The sequence below is a fragment of the Mustela nivalis genome (assembly GCF_964662115.1).
Source record: "Mustela nivalis genome assembly, chromosome: 3".
NCBI lineage: Eukaryota > Metazoa > Chordata > Mammalia > Carnivora > Mustelidae > Mustela > Mustela nivalis.
In genome coordinates, this window is record NC_139022.1 from 33,843,544 (window position 1) to 33,860,660 (window position 17,117).

At 42.8% G+C, this 17,117-nt stretch overlaps 1 long non-coding RNA gene across 1 annotated transcript in view; it reads left to right on the forward strand.

The window, feature by feature from the left end:
* The window catches only part of LOC309861118, a 131,331-nt gene that overhangs the window by 99,353 nt on the left and 14,861 nt on the right, over positions 1-17,117 (forward strand). The window lies entirely within an intron of this gene.

A 17,117-nucleotide genomic window follows, 5' to 3' on the forward strand; every position in this document is an offset into this window, starting at 1 on the left:
TGTGACGGGAGCCCATCCCTCAACCCTAGGGACCCTGCTTTCACGCAGATCCCATCTCAGTGATCTTGGGAGGGTCTCCGCTTTGGCTAGCTTCCACCTCCCATAAGCCTGGTGCAAGGAGACCGTCCTTAGTTGTGTGTGTCTCTGAGCTCAGGCAATCCATACTGTTCCAGGGCGAAACAACACTACCCATTTCTGACAGCTTTGAAGGCAGACCCCTCCTGTGAGCTGTAAATCACAGGCACCCCTCTCTGCCTAGTGCTCTGGAGGAATAAAAACGAAAAATACAAAAGTGCAGGCTGAGAAGCAGCACGCGGGGGCGGGATCGTCTGGGGAGTGTTTCCAGGGAACTCTGGCAGGAGCCTTCTTGCTCATGAAGGATTTCCCCGGCACCGCGCCTGGGCAGGATAACAGATGGGCTTCTCTCTGCCGCAGAAGGGAAAATACCTTTTGTCTTCGCCAATGCCCTTCACTGCGGGCCAGCAGCTAGCAGGCACCCCTTCTGCTCCTGGATGTAGTCTCTGTCAAGAGGCATCTGATTTTTTTTTCTCTGTAAGAAGAGAAATCGTATTCTCACGATGTTCTGCTCCCGAAAGCCGTCAACCGTGAAGAGTGCCCTGTCCTTGTTCAGAGGTGCAGTTTTGGAACGATCAGGGAGAAGCCAAAGGCATTTTCATTTTTAGAGACTGTCAGAAAATATTCACAGGCTTTCTGTTTATAACATATGGCCCCCCACACCTCCCAATCACAGCCCCCCTACTGAGGGGCCTGACCTCATTTTTTTTAATCTTCAAGCTGGGAGCATATGTGAAGATTAGCGACCCGAGGATTTAAAATGACAATTGGAAAAGGTCTCCCTCTTTAGAACCAGACTCTGGGCTCCTGGTCCTCTAATGGTCCTGAGTAGACTCTAATGAGGGATTCAGGCTGAACCTGGTGGTTTTCAGTGCAGAATTTGGGCTTATCCATGTGTTATATATTCACAAGTCTTGTAACGGCTCTCTCTTCGAGCTATGATCCTTTTACACTTTCCTGCTTTTCTGCCTTCTTTTTTCTTTCTTTACCTCCTGTCCTCCTCATCCTTTCGGATATTTTCAATCCATCCCACGGGTTTTAAACCTCACAACTGACCCTTTTTTTTTTTTTTTTTTGGTTGATGTTGTTTCTGAGATAGATGTTTTTGAAGATCTGGCCAAAGAAGGAAAAAAAACCAAAAACCAAAAACAAAAACTACCCACTCTAGGGCTATATTCTCCAACTACCTGATAATGATCTATGTGGAAATAATCCCCATGTAAATCCAGGTGGGTCTTCTAATCTAGGAAAGCAGTTGGGTCCTGAAACTGGTTGGTCAAAACAGTTTCCCAGTGCAACATTTGTTACCAGTGACTTTATCTGCCTGTGCTCTTGTCAAGCTGCTACATTGTTTGCGCTCTCCTGTTCCTAATTCTTCTTGGTGGCAAGGATGGTCTCACTCATTTTCATACCCTCTATGGTGACTGGTAGACAGATTGGGACTTCAGCTAATTTAATTCAATTCATATAAAAAGTGTGATGTGTCAGAGAGCTGGGGAAATGATTCATGTGCAATTGAAAAGGGCAAAACCATTTCATTTATGGATTTCTAGCTACTAAAGTATTGATTGGAAAGATGAATCTTGCCAGCCAAACTAGTTGGGAGAAGTGGATCCAGGGAATCATTCCAGGGTTCTGTTATTTCCAAACTGCTGCCAGGCATATTTGGAGAATTTGGGAAGATTCTCGGAAACCTACTAGCTTCTGAAAGGAAACGTCCAGAGGAAATGTTTCAAACACTGAAGAATATTTTCTTAACTCTCATAATGCCTGAGTGGGAAAAATGTGTTTACTACAAAAATGTTTTCTGGGGATGGTGGTGACAAAAAAGCCATAAGGTCAGTTTTTTGGAGGGAACAGAAATTAGAATTAGTTTTCATAAAACTTTGTCATTTGTATGGAATCTTTGATGAAACTGGGGAGTCTTCCCCCCCAACTTATACAGTGCACAAGATATTGAAGACTATGAAGAGAGGGACAAACAGTGATTGATTAACTGTCATAATTAAATAATTAGAATTTATATTTTCCTTAGCATCAGATTCCTTTCTAGAAGGGACTGTGTTGGTTGCTGTGTAAGCCAATGACTTGCTGGAGCTGGTATGTGAGGCTTGAACAATCCTGTTTGTAACTCACATTTTTTTTGTCAGTTACTTTCTGAGGATGGTGGGTTTAGGTAACTGGAGAGCTCTTTTTGGGCGGGGCGGAAATTTGCAAGCTCCAGACAAGAATTGAGTTGCTTAGGACGATAGGGAGGGATTTAGAAAAACAAAGGAGGGAAGCATGGTAAAGCATTTTAGTGCCCAGAGCACAAGTGGAGGGGGAGAAAACATGGTCTCAGGAGGATATTTTTTAAATATATAATTTATCTTATATCTGAGCTTTAAAAAATTTTTATTATTGAAATATAGTTAACATACAATGTTATAATAATGTCAAGGGTGTAACCTAGTAATTCAAAAGTTCTATACACAAATCACTGCTTACCACAGGAAGTGTAGTCACCATATGACGCTATTACTATATTATCGACCGTATTCCCTAGGTTACCCTTTTTATCTCCATGATTTTATTTATTTATTTAAAAAGATTTTACTCATTTATTCGACAGAGATCACAATTAGGCAGAGAGGCAGGCGGGGCGGGGCGGGGGGGCGGGGAAGCAGGCTCCCCGCTGAGCAGAGAGCCTGATGTGGGGCTCCATTCCAGGACCCTAGGATCATGACCTGAGCCGAAGGCAGAGGCTTTAACCCACTGAGCCACCCAGGCACCCCAACGTGATTTATTTTATAACTGGAAATTTGTACCTCTTAATCCTCTTTATCTATTTTGTTTCTATCCCCCACCCCCACAACCACCAGTTTGTTCTCTGTATTTAAGAGTCTGTTTTAGTGTTTCTTCGCTTATTCACTTGTTTTGTTTTTTAAATTCCACATGTAAGTGCAATAATGTATCTGTTTTAGCATGATTACTCTCTAGCCCCATCTGTATCGTTGCAAATGGCAAGATCCCATTCTTTTTTATGGCTGAGTAATATCCCATTAGATATCTGCGCCACATCTTTTCATCTATTCATCTGTCGATGGACACTCAGGCTACTACCCTATCTTAGCTCTAATGTTGCAATAAACCTAGGGGGTTCATATAACTTTTCTAGTTAAATACCCAGTGGGGTGCATATATCTTTTTTAGTTAAATACCCAGAAATGGAATTGCTAGGATCATATGGCAATTCTATTTTTATTTTATTTTATTTTTTATTTATTTGTGTGTGTGAGGGGGTGGGGTAATTATATTTTTAATTTTTTGAGGAAACTCTAAACTGTTTCCTACAGTGGCTGCATTAGTTTGCTTTCTTACCATCAAGATTCTTTCTTCTCCAAATCCTAGCCAGCCCTGTTATTTTTTGTGTTTTGGATGCTAGCCTTTCTGACGGGTGTGAGATGATACCTCATTGTGGTTTTGATTTGCATTTCCAGGAGGAATTTTTTAAAAAGATTAATTTATTTTATCCTAGAGAGAGCAAGCTCAAGCAAGAGGAGTGGAGAGGGGCCGAAGCAGAGGGAGAGAGAGAATCCTAAGCAGATTTCCTGCTGAGCATGGAGCCTGATATGGGGCTCAATTCCATGACCCCGAGACCATGACCTGAGTTGAAATCAAGAGTTGGCCGCCTAACTGACTGAGCCACCCAGGCACCCCAGCAATTAAAAAAAAATTTTTTTTTAAAGATTTTATTTATTTATTTGACAGAGAGAAATCACAAGTAGATAGAGAAGCAGGCAGAGAGAGAGAGGGGGAAGCAGGCTCCCTGCTGAGCAGAGAGCCTGATGCGGGACTCGATCCCAGCACCCTGAGATCATGACCTGAGTCCAAGGCAGCGGCTTAACCCACTGAGCCACCCAGGCGCCCCCCAGCAATTTTTTAAAGTGAAGTTTTGTTGCATGTTGTAAATCCCCTTTCCACCACCCCTCCCATCCCTCTCTCCCTTTCAGTCTTCAGTAAAATGTGTGTCCTCACAATGAAGCTGATTTCACTTGGTTAGGAGTATGATGAGTGTGGTATCATGGGGGGCACATGGGTCAAGACTGCTCACGGAAGATGAGGTACATATATATATTCAAGGAAACTAGTTCTTTTAATCTTCTGACATATGTCATATATGAGGAAAAAATTGGCCTGTTCTATTTAATGGACATAGCATTGCTATATTAGCTTCTAGTAAGCATCCATTACTTGAACCCTATAGAATATTCTTTTTTAAAATAGATTAAAATATATATATATATATATTTATTTTATTTTAAATTTTTATTTATTTTTATTAACATATAATGTATTGTTTGCTTCAGGGGTTCAGGTCTGGGAATCCTCAGTCTTACATAATTCAAAGCAATCACCATAGCACATACCCTCCCCAGTGTCCATCACCCAGCCACCTTCTCCCTCCCCCCCTTCCCCCAGCAACCCTCAGTTTGTTTCCTGAGATTGAGAGTCTCTTATGGTTTGTCTCCCTCCCTGGTCCCATCTTGTTTTATTTTTTTCCCTCCCTTCCCCTACGACCCCCTACCCTGCTTCTCAAATTCCTCATATCAGAGAGATCATATGATAATTGTCTTTCTCTGACTGACCTACTTTGCTCAGCATAATACCCTCTAGTTCCATCCATGACATTCCAAATGGCAAGATTTCTGGGTTTTTTGAAGGCTGCATAGTATTCCATTGTGTGTGTGTGTGTGTGTGTGTGTGTGTGTGTGTGTATACCACATCTTCTTTATCCATTCATCTGTTGATGGACATCTAGGCTCTTTTCATAGTTTGGCTATTCAGAATATTCTTAATTTATCTAAAATTTGCAGAGAAGGTATAATAGGCTGAATAGTTCCTCAAAGACCTCAGGTCTTAACCTCTGGAACCTGAAAATATTACCTTATCTAGAAAAAGGGTCTTTATCGATATGATTAAATTTAGAATCTGAAAGTGGGAAGGATTTAGGATCTGGAATCACCCAGGTGGGTCCTAAATGAAATTGAATGTATCCCTATAAGATAGAGGTAGGGGGGCGCCTGTGTAGCTCAGTTGGTTAAGCGTCTGCCTTTGGCTTAGGTCATGATCTCAGGGTCCTGGAACTGAGCACCCCCCCCCATTGGACTCCTTGCTCAGCAGGGAGTCTGCTTCTCCCTCTCCCTCTGATGCTTCTTCTGCTTGTGCTCTCTTGCTCACGCTCTCAAATAAATAAATAAATAATCTAAGGAAAAAAAGCCAACCAAAAAAACATTAAAAGATGGAGGCAGAGAGAGAGAGCACATAAACACAGAACAGAAAGCCACATGAAAACAAGGCAAAGAGATATTTGAAGATGGTGGCCTTGAAGATCAGAGATGTGACCATAAGCTGAGGAAAGCCAATGGCCACCATAAGGTGAAAGAGGCAAGGAATGGATTCTCCCCAACTGCCTCCAGAAACACACAGTCCCGTTCGATGCCATAATTTTGGCCCAGTGGTACAGATTGTGGGCTCTTGGCCTCCAGAACTGGGAGAGAAGAAATTTCTATTATTCTAAGCCACTGAGTTTGTGGTAACTGTCACTAAAGCCAGACCTTGGTATGTTAATGGTTTAGTGATTCCTGAGAGTTTTTACATCTCAGTGAGCACACAACTCAAAATGATATCAATAATGTTAATTACAAAGATTCAAACATACAATCCCACCAAGATGGAACTTAAGCTGATTGCAAATGGCTAAGTTCAGTTCAGAGTTTTTGAAGAACTGCTGTTAGTTGAGGTGTCTCGCTTGTGAACCCCAAAGTGTATGAGGGACCTGATGGGGGAAAAAAGGCATAAGGGCCAACTGGAGGAGAATGTGAAGCTATACCACTCAGCTCTTTGATATGTAAAAAGTCTAGTAGCAACCTAAGAGCTCCATTGTATATTAACAATACGCAATTTATTTTGGGCACAGTATTTGCACAATTCTCGGAGGAAAGAGGTATAATTATGAACCACAACCTGCCGTAGGATGGCTACTTACATGGTATTTGAGTTCTGTTCAGCTCAGAACCACTTACACATCTGTCCCCTATAGTGTATCAGATATAAGACCGGTTACACACGGTTCATTCTCTAGAAAATTAAGAGAGCCACATATTAAACCAATGTCTGGTTCTGAAGTTCTGATTAAGGTGACACATGAGGTCATAATCACCCTTGACAATTCCCTAGGAAGGCACCACGTTCGTTGTCAGTGGATCAACTCTCAGTTCAACCACATGATTTATTCCTAGCATTGAATCAGGCAACTTATTTCTTTAGTTAAGCACTTGAAGAAACACTGGGCTTACATAGAAGGCCCATTTCATGAGAGGATTGTTTTTAACATTGGGAGTATACCTGGTGAGACTTGGATTGGAAAGGGAGTGTAATGTGTCCCGTGTTCTCTTTCCTTCTAGAATATTCCTGAATGATGGGTGGGAACTCCCTGCTTTCCGTAAATTGTGGTCTGTTTCTCTTCACTTTGCCAAGTGTGTCTAGTGACTCTGAATTAAGTTCTCCGTGATGGGATGACAATTTTTGCCCTTTTGTTTGTTCATCTGTTCACATTTACTGATAGATAGTAGGGACGGGTAGTAGCTGGGGTTGCTGAGGAAGTGATTTCTGTTCATAAGGAGATTACTGTCTAGTGTGGACATCAACGTGCACGTTGTGGTATGTGGCATATGAGAGGGTGAGCATTGCCAACAGAGTTCAGAGAAGGGAAATCACTTCTGGTGGATGCAGGAAAGACTTTATGGGGGAGGTGGTCTTTTAGCTGGGTCTCACCAGCACAGTGGGAGCTGAAGATGCAGGGAAAACTGTGAAATGACTTTCTACATGTGGGTAAAGTGTGAGTGGGGCAAAGAATGCTTCAGGCTTGCTTAGGAAATAGCCCTTTCTTAAGGCAGGGGAGGAGGGACAGAAGAAGAGGGAGAGAGAGAGAATCCCAAGCAGGTTCCATGCATAGCATGGAGCCCAAGGCAGAGCTGGCTCTCACAACTCTGAGATCATGACCTGAGCCAAGATCAAGAGTCAAGTGCATAACCGACTAAATCATCCAGGCACCCCATGGCCCTAGTCTCGTAAGAGGGTTTGGGCCGAATACTGAGAAGGATTGTGTCCCCATCATGGAACAAAATTAACTTTAGACCACATGTTGCTCTGGTTTTGCCTTAAAATTTTTTAAAAATATAAGACCTACAAGAATCCTAGTGCTGCCAAGAAACTTAACCAGATCCCAGAATAAAGCTCATAAATATTGGGTCACCTGGGTGGCTCAGTCAGTTCAGCGTCTGCCTTCGGCTCAGGTCATGATCCCAGGGTCCTGGGATGGAGCCCCACATCAGGCTCCCTGCTCAATGGGGAGTCTGCCTCTCCCTCTCTCACTCCCCCTGCTTGTGTTCCCTCTCTCACTGTCTCTGTCAAATAAATAAGTTTTAAAAAATCTTAAAAAAATACAAAAGCTCACGAATATTTACAGACATGCAAAAGCATTCAGCACCCAACAAGGTAAAGCAGATGTTGTGTCCTCCACCGGAGGCCTCTCCTCCTTCTCTGTTCTCCATCCATCCCAGAATGTTCTACCTTCAGGACCCTGTGGCTTGACTCAACTCAGCCCCAGGGTGATGATGTATATGGCTTCCTTTTAAAAATGGCATCAGAGTCTAGTTCTGTGGTAGATACACTTGCCAGGTAATAAAATGGTTGCACGTTCTCATCATCTGTGCCTGGCTTCGGCGGCCCTGCAGAATGTTATAAGCTGGCCCACAGAGGTGGTGCGCTCTGACGACCCTCTGGAACAGGAACATTTAATTTCTGATTTATTGGTACTGGAGGTGGAGGAAGTTTTGGGAGAGCGCTCTCATTTCCTTTCATTATTCCAACTTCGCAGGCCTGCAGCCCATCTGCTGGAAAAGTTAATGCAGGAGCCGGAACAATTAGCAAGGAATGAAGATCTTGTAAAACAGGGATGGGTAAAGCCCAGGAGGGTCAGCGCTGGCAAATTTGGGACGGAGAGGAAGTGGCAGAGGCGACAGATGCGTGCTTTTGCGCGAGGACGCGGCTTAGCTAATTTGCATGCTCGTTGGCAATTCATTCTGAAAATATTGTGGGAGAGAGACCAGTTGGAGATAGTTTTAAGTAGAATGGTTCTTGGCGGGTAGGTTCGAAAAAATTGAACTGTATTGACTCTGGAGACATGGGCACAGGGGCTGAAGTGAACAAGAGGGAGAGAAGGAAGAAGCATGGGGAGAACAGAGCTAACTGTTAAGTCCAGCCTGGTCTAGAGTCCTTGCGTGGCCATTGAGTAGCTGTGCCAGTGTGGCTGGTTTATTTCATGTGGCTGAGCCTTGTTTCCTCATCTGTTAAATGGATACCTAGTATCTCAGAGCACCGTGTAAAGATTCAAATAAAGCACTTAGTTGGAGTCTTCTTTTTTATTTTATTTTATTTTATTTTATTTATTTGAGAGAGTGAGCAAGAGAGCACACGTAATGGAGAGGCAGAGGCAGAAGCAGGCTCCCTGATGAGTGAGGAACCTGATGTGGGGCTGCAACCAGAGACCCTGGGATCATGACCTGAGCCAAAGGCAGACGCTTAACCCACTGAGCCACCCAGGCGCCCCTCTAATAACAATGATTAAAGGAGAGATCATACCAGCCCGCATTAATTGTTATTTGGGGATGCAATCATAATAAGAAAAATCCACGGCCCCACATAGTTTCTCAGGTTCATTTTACTGACATTGCTCTGTTAGGATTTTCTTGGAACCCGGCTTTGTTTCAGGCGTCATGGTAAGCGAGCCAGAAGGGGTCAACTGGTGGAGATGCTTTTCTGAAGTCTCTGTTGCTTTGGTTTAGGCATTTCCTTTCCACAGCCATCTGGTTGCTGAGTTAGAGCAGGTGTATGGCTCATGTTGGTAGCCGAGAAGAGATCCAGAACCTCTGGGATGATTCTTAGAGTTGTCATTCAGGAGAAACACTGGCATGTGAGTAAGATGCCGGGTTGATCTTTCAACAGTGACTCTAACCCAGGTTAGCACAATGGGAAAGTGATCACATCACACAAGACTCCTCCCTCTCTCCCTCCCTTCCTTTCTCTCTTTCTCTCACTCCTTCTTCTTCCTTCCTTCCTCATTTTATTTATTTGAGGGAGAGAGAGAGAGAGTGAGAGCAACTATCTGAGAAATTAGAAAGGTTGGCTTCTGAGGACCAAAATGGAGGATAGGGTTATGAATGGCTAATGTAAGGATTATAACTTCTAGGAGTGAAGGAGAAACATGATTTATTGGACCAAGAACCGAAGACGGGAAGTGTTCATGAAGGAGATATGTTAGCAGACCTGAGAACATGAGACTTGGGTATACGTGAACCAGAGTAAGATGGGGACTCTAGGAAAAGGCTTAGGTGGAAACAGATGGATGGTGAATGGCTTTGTCCGAGAGAAGCAGGCAGGATAGTAAGTCAAGGGGTTAAACCCCTAGAGATGAGAGGTGTGGGGGGGTAGTCAGAGAGGGTTAGGGAGAGCAGCATCACATATCAGAAATAATGGCTGCTCTGAACACAGAAGGCAATTCATTCTCTGAGCCCCATGCACTGCTTCCTATTGGTGAAGGAGCCTCTGAGCCCTTGGCTGTTGCCTGTGGCCAGGAACAGGTCAGGACTCCCAGAAGAGCTACACCCCTTAACAGGATGGAGAGGAGAGGCTTGTTGCTGCCATCACTGAGCATCCTGGAATTTGTAAACCGTTCCTCCTTGGAGCCGAGCTATGGCGTAGGAGTTCAAGGTTCACTCTTATGCCCTTGTGTCTAACTTGAAACCAGCGGGCCATTATTTAGTTCTGGATTTTGGTGTTTGCAGGGAGGAGTGGAAATTTTATGTTTTTGTTTTAAGTGATGACTTCTTTTTTTTTTTTTTTAAAGATTTTATTTATTTATTTGACAGAGAGAAATCACAAGTAGATGGGAGAGGCAGGCAGAGAGAGAGACAGAGGGAAGCAGGCTCCCTGCCGAGCAGAGAGCCCGATGCGGGACTCGATCCCAGGACCCTGAGATCATGACCTGAGCCGAAGGCAGCGGCTTAACCCACTGAGCCACCCAGGCGCCCCTAAGTGATGACTTCTATTCTAATTTGCTTATTGTTATTTAGGATGTCACCATTTTTGGTCCACAGATGTTCCTCCTTATTTCCTTTCATGGCTGTATTGATTTTTTTTTTTAAATCTCATCTTTTTTTCTTTTTTCTAATTTCTAGAGATTTTAGAAATGAGACAAGGTAGGTGCCATCCTGATCCAACGTGGCTTAGTGATTTGAATTTTTTTCCCTTTTTAAAAAAATTTATTTTTTTAATAAACATATAATGTATTTTTATCTCCAGGGGTACAGGTCTGTGAATCGTCAGATTTACACACTTCACAGCACTCCCCATAGCACATACCCTCCCCAATGTCCATAACCCCACCCCCCCCTTGAATTTTTTTTTCAAATTTGGGAGCATCTGAGTGGCTCAGTTGGTTGAGCACCTGACTTTTTTTTATTTTTTAATCATTTTTTCTTTAGTTAAATTCAATTTATTTAACATAGAGTGTATTATTAGTTTCAGAGGTAGAATTTAGTGACTCATCAGTAGCATACAACACCCAGTGCTCATCACGTCAATTGCCCTCCTTAATGCCCATCCCCTAGTTACTCCATCCCCCTACTGACCTCCCCTCCAGGAACACTCAGTTTGTTTTCTAGAGCTCAGCATCTTTTTTTAAAAGATTTTATTTATTTATTGGGCAGACAGAGATCACAAGTAGGCAGAGAAGCAAGCAGAGAAAGAGGAGGAAGCAGGCTCCCCGCAGAGCAGAGAGGCCAATGTGCGGCTCGATCCCAGGACCCTGAGATCATGACCTGAGCTGAAGGAAGAAGCTTTAACCCACTGAGCCACCCAGGCACCCCGTGTTCAGCATCTTTTATGGTTGCCTCTCTCTCTGTTTTCATTTTGTTTTATTTTTCCTTTTCTTCTCCTATGTTCATCTGTTCTCTTAAGTTCCACATATGAGTTAAATCACATGATAATTTTCTTTCTCTGACTGACTTATTTTGCTTAGCATGATACCCTTAAGCTCTAGTCATGTCATTGAAAATGGCAATATTTCATTCGTTTTGATGGCTGAGTAATATTACACACCCCCCCCCCCCCACATCTTCTTTATCCATTCATTTCCTGATGGACATCTGGGCTCTTTCCAGTTTTGTTATTGTAGACATTGCGAGCATCTGATTCTTAAACTCAGCTCAGGTCTTGACATCAGGATTGTGAGTTCAAGCCCTGTGTTGCACTCCATGCTGGGTGTGGAGTCTACTTAAAATTATTTTATTTTTAATTTGTAAGTACATTCAAGCAGCAAAAGTTACAGAAATAGTACAAAGAATTTCAGTACACGCATTACCCAGATTCACTGATTGTTAACATTTTAGGCCATCTTGATCTATTTGCTTTGTCATTTGTTCTATCATCTATCTACCTACCTATCTATCTAATTTTGGAACCAATTGAAAGCTGCATAGAGTATAATTGTTTACCCCTACACACTTTGTGTAGATTTCCTAAGAATAAGAGTATTATATATTCACAGGACAGGGATCAATCTCAGTGAGTTTCACAGTGATACAATACTTTTACCTAATCTCCCTTCTCACAATCTAATTTTGCCAACTTGCTTTGTAAAGACTTTTGCAGTATTTCCATGTGTATGCATGTACTCCCTTCTCCTCATCCCCCCCATATGACAGGATCCAATTTAGGGTGAAGTAACGCATTTAATTATCTTGTCTTTTTAGGATCCCCAATATGGAACAATTCCCGAGTCTTTCTTTACTTTTTGTAGCATTGAAATATTGAAGACTGCATTCCCCTTTCAAAGCAGAACGTTCTCCATGGAGGGTCTGTGTATGTTTTGCCATGATCAGTTTTGGCTCAGGCACCGACCCCTTGTCCTGGTCAGAATACTACAGAAGTGATATTGTGTCCTTCTAAGGATATGTCATCCCAAGACACATGGTCTCCATGGCCTCTCATTTGTAGTGACTTCAATCAGTATTGCCTGATTTTGCTACTGTCTAGATCACTTGCCCTGGCTCCTTATAATCAATCTGTGGTGAGGTGTTTTCAGACCATGCAGGATCCTGCTCCTTACCCAAGTTGACTTCCTATGCTGGAAATGCCTACATAAAACAAAGAGTGACAATACCAAGGATCTGGAGCAACTATAATTCTCCGCACATTGCTGTGGGAATGTAATATGGTGTAAGAATTGCAGAGTACCTGGGATTTTTTTTAGAAAGTTAAACATGCACTTTCTAGATGACCTAGGATTCTGCACCTAGTTATTTGTACAAATGAAATGAAAGCATATGTCCATATCAGGACTCATGCACCAAATAGACGTGGCTACTTTGTTCCAATGGGCCCAAACTGGAAACAACGCAAACGTCCATCAACAGGTGAGTGCATTTACAATTTGTGGCATATCCATGCCATGGAATACAACTCAGCCATTAAGAGGAACAACGTTCTGATATGTGCAACAGAATATATGAATCTCAAAACCATTATGTTCCTTGAAAGTAGCCAAGGACCACAGAATCTGTGGTGTATGGTTCCAGTTATGTGAAATTCTAGAGAAGGAAAACTCATATCTGATGAGGGGAAGCAGATGGGTGGCTGCCTGAGGCTGAAGTGTGGGGGATGTTGACCGCAAAGGGACATGTGGGCATATTTAAGGTGATGGAAAAGATTTGATCCTTGATTTGAGTGGTGGCTACACAGGTGTATAAATTTGTCCCAACTTGTCAAACTCCACCCATAATGGGTGCATTTTGTCATGTGTCCTGTTATACAGTTTTCCTGTATAACGCTGGCAATTCCACTCCTAGATTTAGCCCCCATTTATGATTCTGCCCTGAACCAACCATTATGGTGATGGCTACAAAATAGTGATTCCTTAACACCAACATTCTCTCCACATTTACCCCTTGGTACTTGACATTCTTCTGGAAGCAAGTGTCCACCCGTCTACCACATCCTTCTTGCTTGTTATCATTATAGACTCAAGCCTTTTCCCACCAAAGGTTATCATTGATTAATATCTTTAATTATTTGACACTGATATTTGTCTTGTATTTGTCTCATATTTGGCTCGAGGTAGTCCCTACCTACAGGCTGATGCCTGTGTCCTTGTGACATGCCCCCATCCCTTGTTTTTGAGGACTTCCCTGCTTTCTGGCATAAGATGAAGTTCCAGGCTCATCTAGCATCTTCTCTGCCCCAGGCTGGGAATAGCCATGTTTCAAATTGTCCTGCTTCCTCCTGCCAAGGAATGGAAATGGAAACCATGGTCTGGCTGGTACATGAGCTCATTGCTCCTGGGCCCCCTGTGCATCTAAGCCAAGCCAGAGCTGTTCAGTGTGTTTGTTTTAGAAAGCAATGAAAGGAACAGGGCTTAATTACTAGAACTCTCTGCAAGGAAGGTGAACAAGAGGAGTAAGGCTAAAAGGGGAGAAAATCACTCTTGAAAAACACTTCTAGAAATCATCCAAGATCCAAAGCTAAAGCAATAATGGCTTAATATTTGGGTGCTCTAGACTTGGCTTTGGCCCCTTTTACTAACTGCCATCCTCTTGTATTCTTTATCCACTTTACGGGTTTTCACGTTGACTGTCTGGGCCCGAAGACAAACGCCGTGTTTCTATTGGAAGCCTGTGGGCCACTCTGTTTCTCAGGAAGGCAGTGGCCTCTGTGGTGTGTGTGTGTGTGTGTGTGTGTGTGAGTGTGGATATCTGTGAGTGAAGATACCCTTGTGTGTGTGATTTAGGAAGGAGATGCAAAGTGAACAGAAAATGGAGATGGGATCTTGGATAGCAGGCTTTGGAATTCTGTTTCCAAGTAAAGTAGGGCAAGGGAGGAATCAACACATCTCTTTTTCTTGAATTACCATGCATTATTTCACAATTTCTATGAATTGGTAGCAAGGCAGCCTCCCCAAGGGTGTGTGAGTGCTGAGACATGGTTCCTAGTTTTTCTTCTTGTGGCTCAAAGTATCCATCAGTGTGTCCCATCTCTGGCACCAACGGTTGCTTAATCAGAGTCCAGCGAGCTGTGGTGTGGCTGGGAGGTCCCTTTAGAGCTCAATAATAAGGCACAGATGGCCTCTCCTCAAAATCATAGTGCATCTGTCACCCCATTGAGGCAAGACAACTGTTGGCTTCTATACTGGGAAAGAGATGAAACCCTGACGCTTGAGTCATTTAATCCTGAACTGAAAGAACCCAGGAGAATACACACAGGAAACACAGACAGGAGATGGGGAGGCCTTCTCTAGCTATAACCGGTCTTATTGAATAAGGAGAAGGCAGGGATGCCCATTAAGTGATGGGAATGGCTGTTTCGGCTCATGTTTCCTGCAGTGAAATCAAATTTACGGAATGGAAACTCCATTAGAGTGTTTTCTTTGACTCATCCAACAGACACACTGAACACATTATAAAGGGAAACTCATCATGGTAATGCTAATTGTTTTCTCCTTTTTCTTCTCATTTTACTCCTCTTATTTTTCATTTTGCAGGCAGTGGACTTTATTAGTTTTGTAAAAAGAATATAAACTTTATAAGAATTCAAGTCATAACGAAAAGGAAGATGGAATCACTCAACAGTCTCCTTCAGAAAGAAAGTTCTTAGTGTTTGGTGAACCCTATGCCATGGGGGTTTCAATTCATATATTCAGGCAGGATAGCTGGGAATCATTTGGAAAACAGATCGTATGATGCATGCTAATTTAAAGAAAATATATCAAATAAACTGGCCTTGACTTTTACTTGATTCTGTGGAAAAGACATTAATGTTAAAGCAAAGGAATTGCTGAAATCCAGCAAATATTTTTTTGCTCTCTAGGTTTGGAAAAAACGAAGATATACATGTATGTGCATGTCTGTATGTATGCCTGTGTGTGTGTGCACATGCAGGTTTGTGCACACGTGTCTTTGTAAAAATGATTGTTTGGGACCAGAATCCCTTATTTTTACATACATTGAAAATACCTTTTTATGCAAGAGGAAGTCTTAAGTCAAACTTTCTTTCCCTTGAAGATTTGTGGATATCACTAGCAGTAATCTGGTTTTCTTTTGCTTTATAGTTGTGTCTGTACAATTTTTTAAATGTGCTTGAAGCCCAGAAACTTCCTTGATACATGTTTCAGAATCAATCACTCACTCCTTTTCATAACACCTGGTATACCCTTTTGAGTTGTACATCCAAACATTTCGTGGGGGCACCTCAGTGGCTCAGTGTGTTCAGTGGCTGCCTTGGGTTCAGGTCATGATCCCAGCATCTGAGCTCCCTGCTCAGCTGGGGAGTCTGTTTCTCCCCCCCTCCTCCTGGCTCATGCTCTCTCTCTTCCCTGTCTCTCAAATAAATAAATAAAATCTTTAAAAAACCCACTGTAAAGTTTTTTCGGCGAGATAAACACAACACCAGGCCAAGTGGGTGTAAGGCAAGATTTATTAAAAATGCTCTCCGGTGAAGTTTCAGGGCTCAGGAGAAGGGGAGCCAGGAAAGTTGCGCCGGGAGGAGGTGGGCACCCTCGGGGGAGGTTCCGCGACTCTGGAAAGCAGAGTGGCGTAAGTCGTGCCCAAGGCAAGGAGAAGGGGGCTTTTAAGGGGCCTCCAGGGGAGTTCAGGGGTCTTTTGGCAAGTTTCCCTTATTTGGATATTTCGCCTGCTCGTCAGGGTCCCATTGGTCCACTGGAGCCCGGGGCGGGAGGGTTTTCAGATTCCTGCTTGGATCCTTGTTCTCCTGTTCGAGCTCAGGTTTTGTGGCAGGGACTTTCGCCATCTTAAGTAGCCCTTTCTTTCTGCCAGCCCAACACCCACATTTCTTGATTTCAGGAAAAAATACTAACATACATGTGATATGGCAATATTGATTTCGGTAGATTGGTTTATTGTCTTGTCATGTGTCATGACAATCCATAATGACTGTTGGATTCCTTCGGTTTGATGACATAATGCACGGTGCTGCTTTCCCAAATGTCTTTGCATTCCTCCAGGAAATACTTCTTGGTCATGGTGTCTTGTTATTTTGATATACTGTTGTATTTAATTAATTAATTATTTTAAAAATTAGATATGTGTGAGCTCAGAACTGTCTTTCTCTGATTGACTTATTTTGCTTAGCATAAGACCCTCTCTAGTTCCATCCTCATTGTTGCAAATGGAAAGATTTAATTTTTTTTTGATGGCTGTGTACTATATATACATATATATGTGCATATATATATATATATATATATATATATATCTCACACCCTCTTTATTCACTCATTTGTCAATGGAAATCTGAGCTCTTTCTAGTTTGGCTATTGTGGACATTGCTGCGATGAACATTGGGTTGCAGGTGCCTCTTCAGATCACTACATTTGTATCTTTTTTTTTTTAAAAGATTTTATTTATTTATTTGACATACAGAAATCACAAGTAGGCAGAGAGGCAGGCAGAGAGAGAGGAAGGGAAGCAGGCTCCCCGATGAGCAAAGAGCCCGACGCAGGGCTCGATCCCAGGACCCTGGGATCATGACCTGGGCCGAAGGCAGAGGCTTAACCCACTGAGCCACCCAGGTGCCCCACTACATTTGTATCTTTAGGGTAAATACCCAGTAGTGCGATTGCTGGTCATAGGGTAGTTCTATTTTCAACTTTTTGAGGAACTTTCATGCTGTTTTCCAGAGTGGTTGTACTAGCTTGCATTCCCACCAACAGTGCAGGAGGGTTCCCTGTGAGTGTAAAGTTTTGAGAAAATCTGTATTGTAGGGGCCAAGGGCCAGCCCTTGATGAGTCACATTGGCATTGAACTTTCTTCTGAGTTAAAAGCAATCAAAATCCAGCAGATTCAGGAAAAGCTCTTTACCTCTCCTTCAATTGCCTGCTTTTAACAGACTCCCCTTTATGGTAGAAACGTATCTATGTATCTACATAA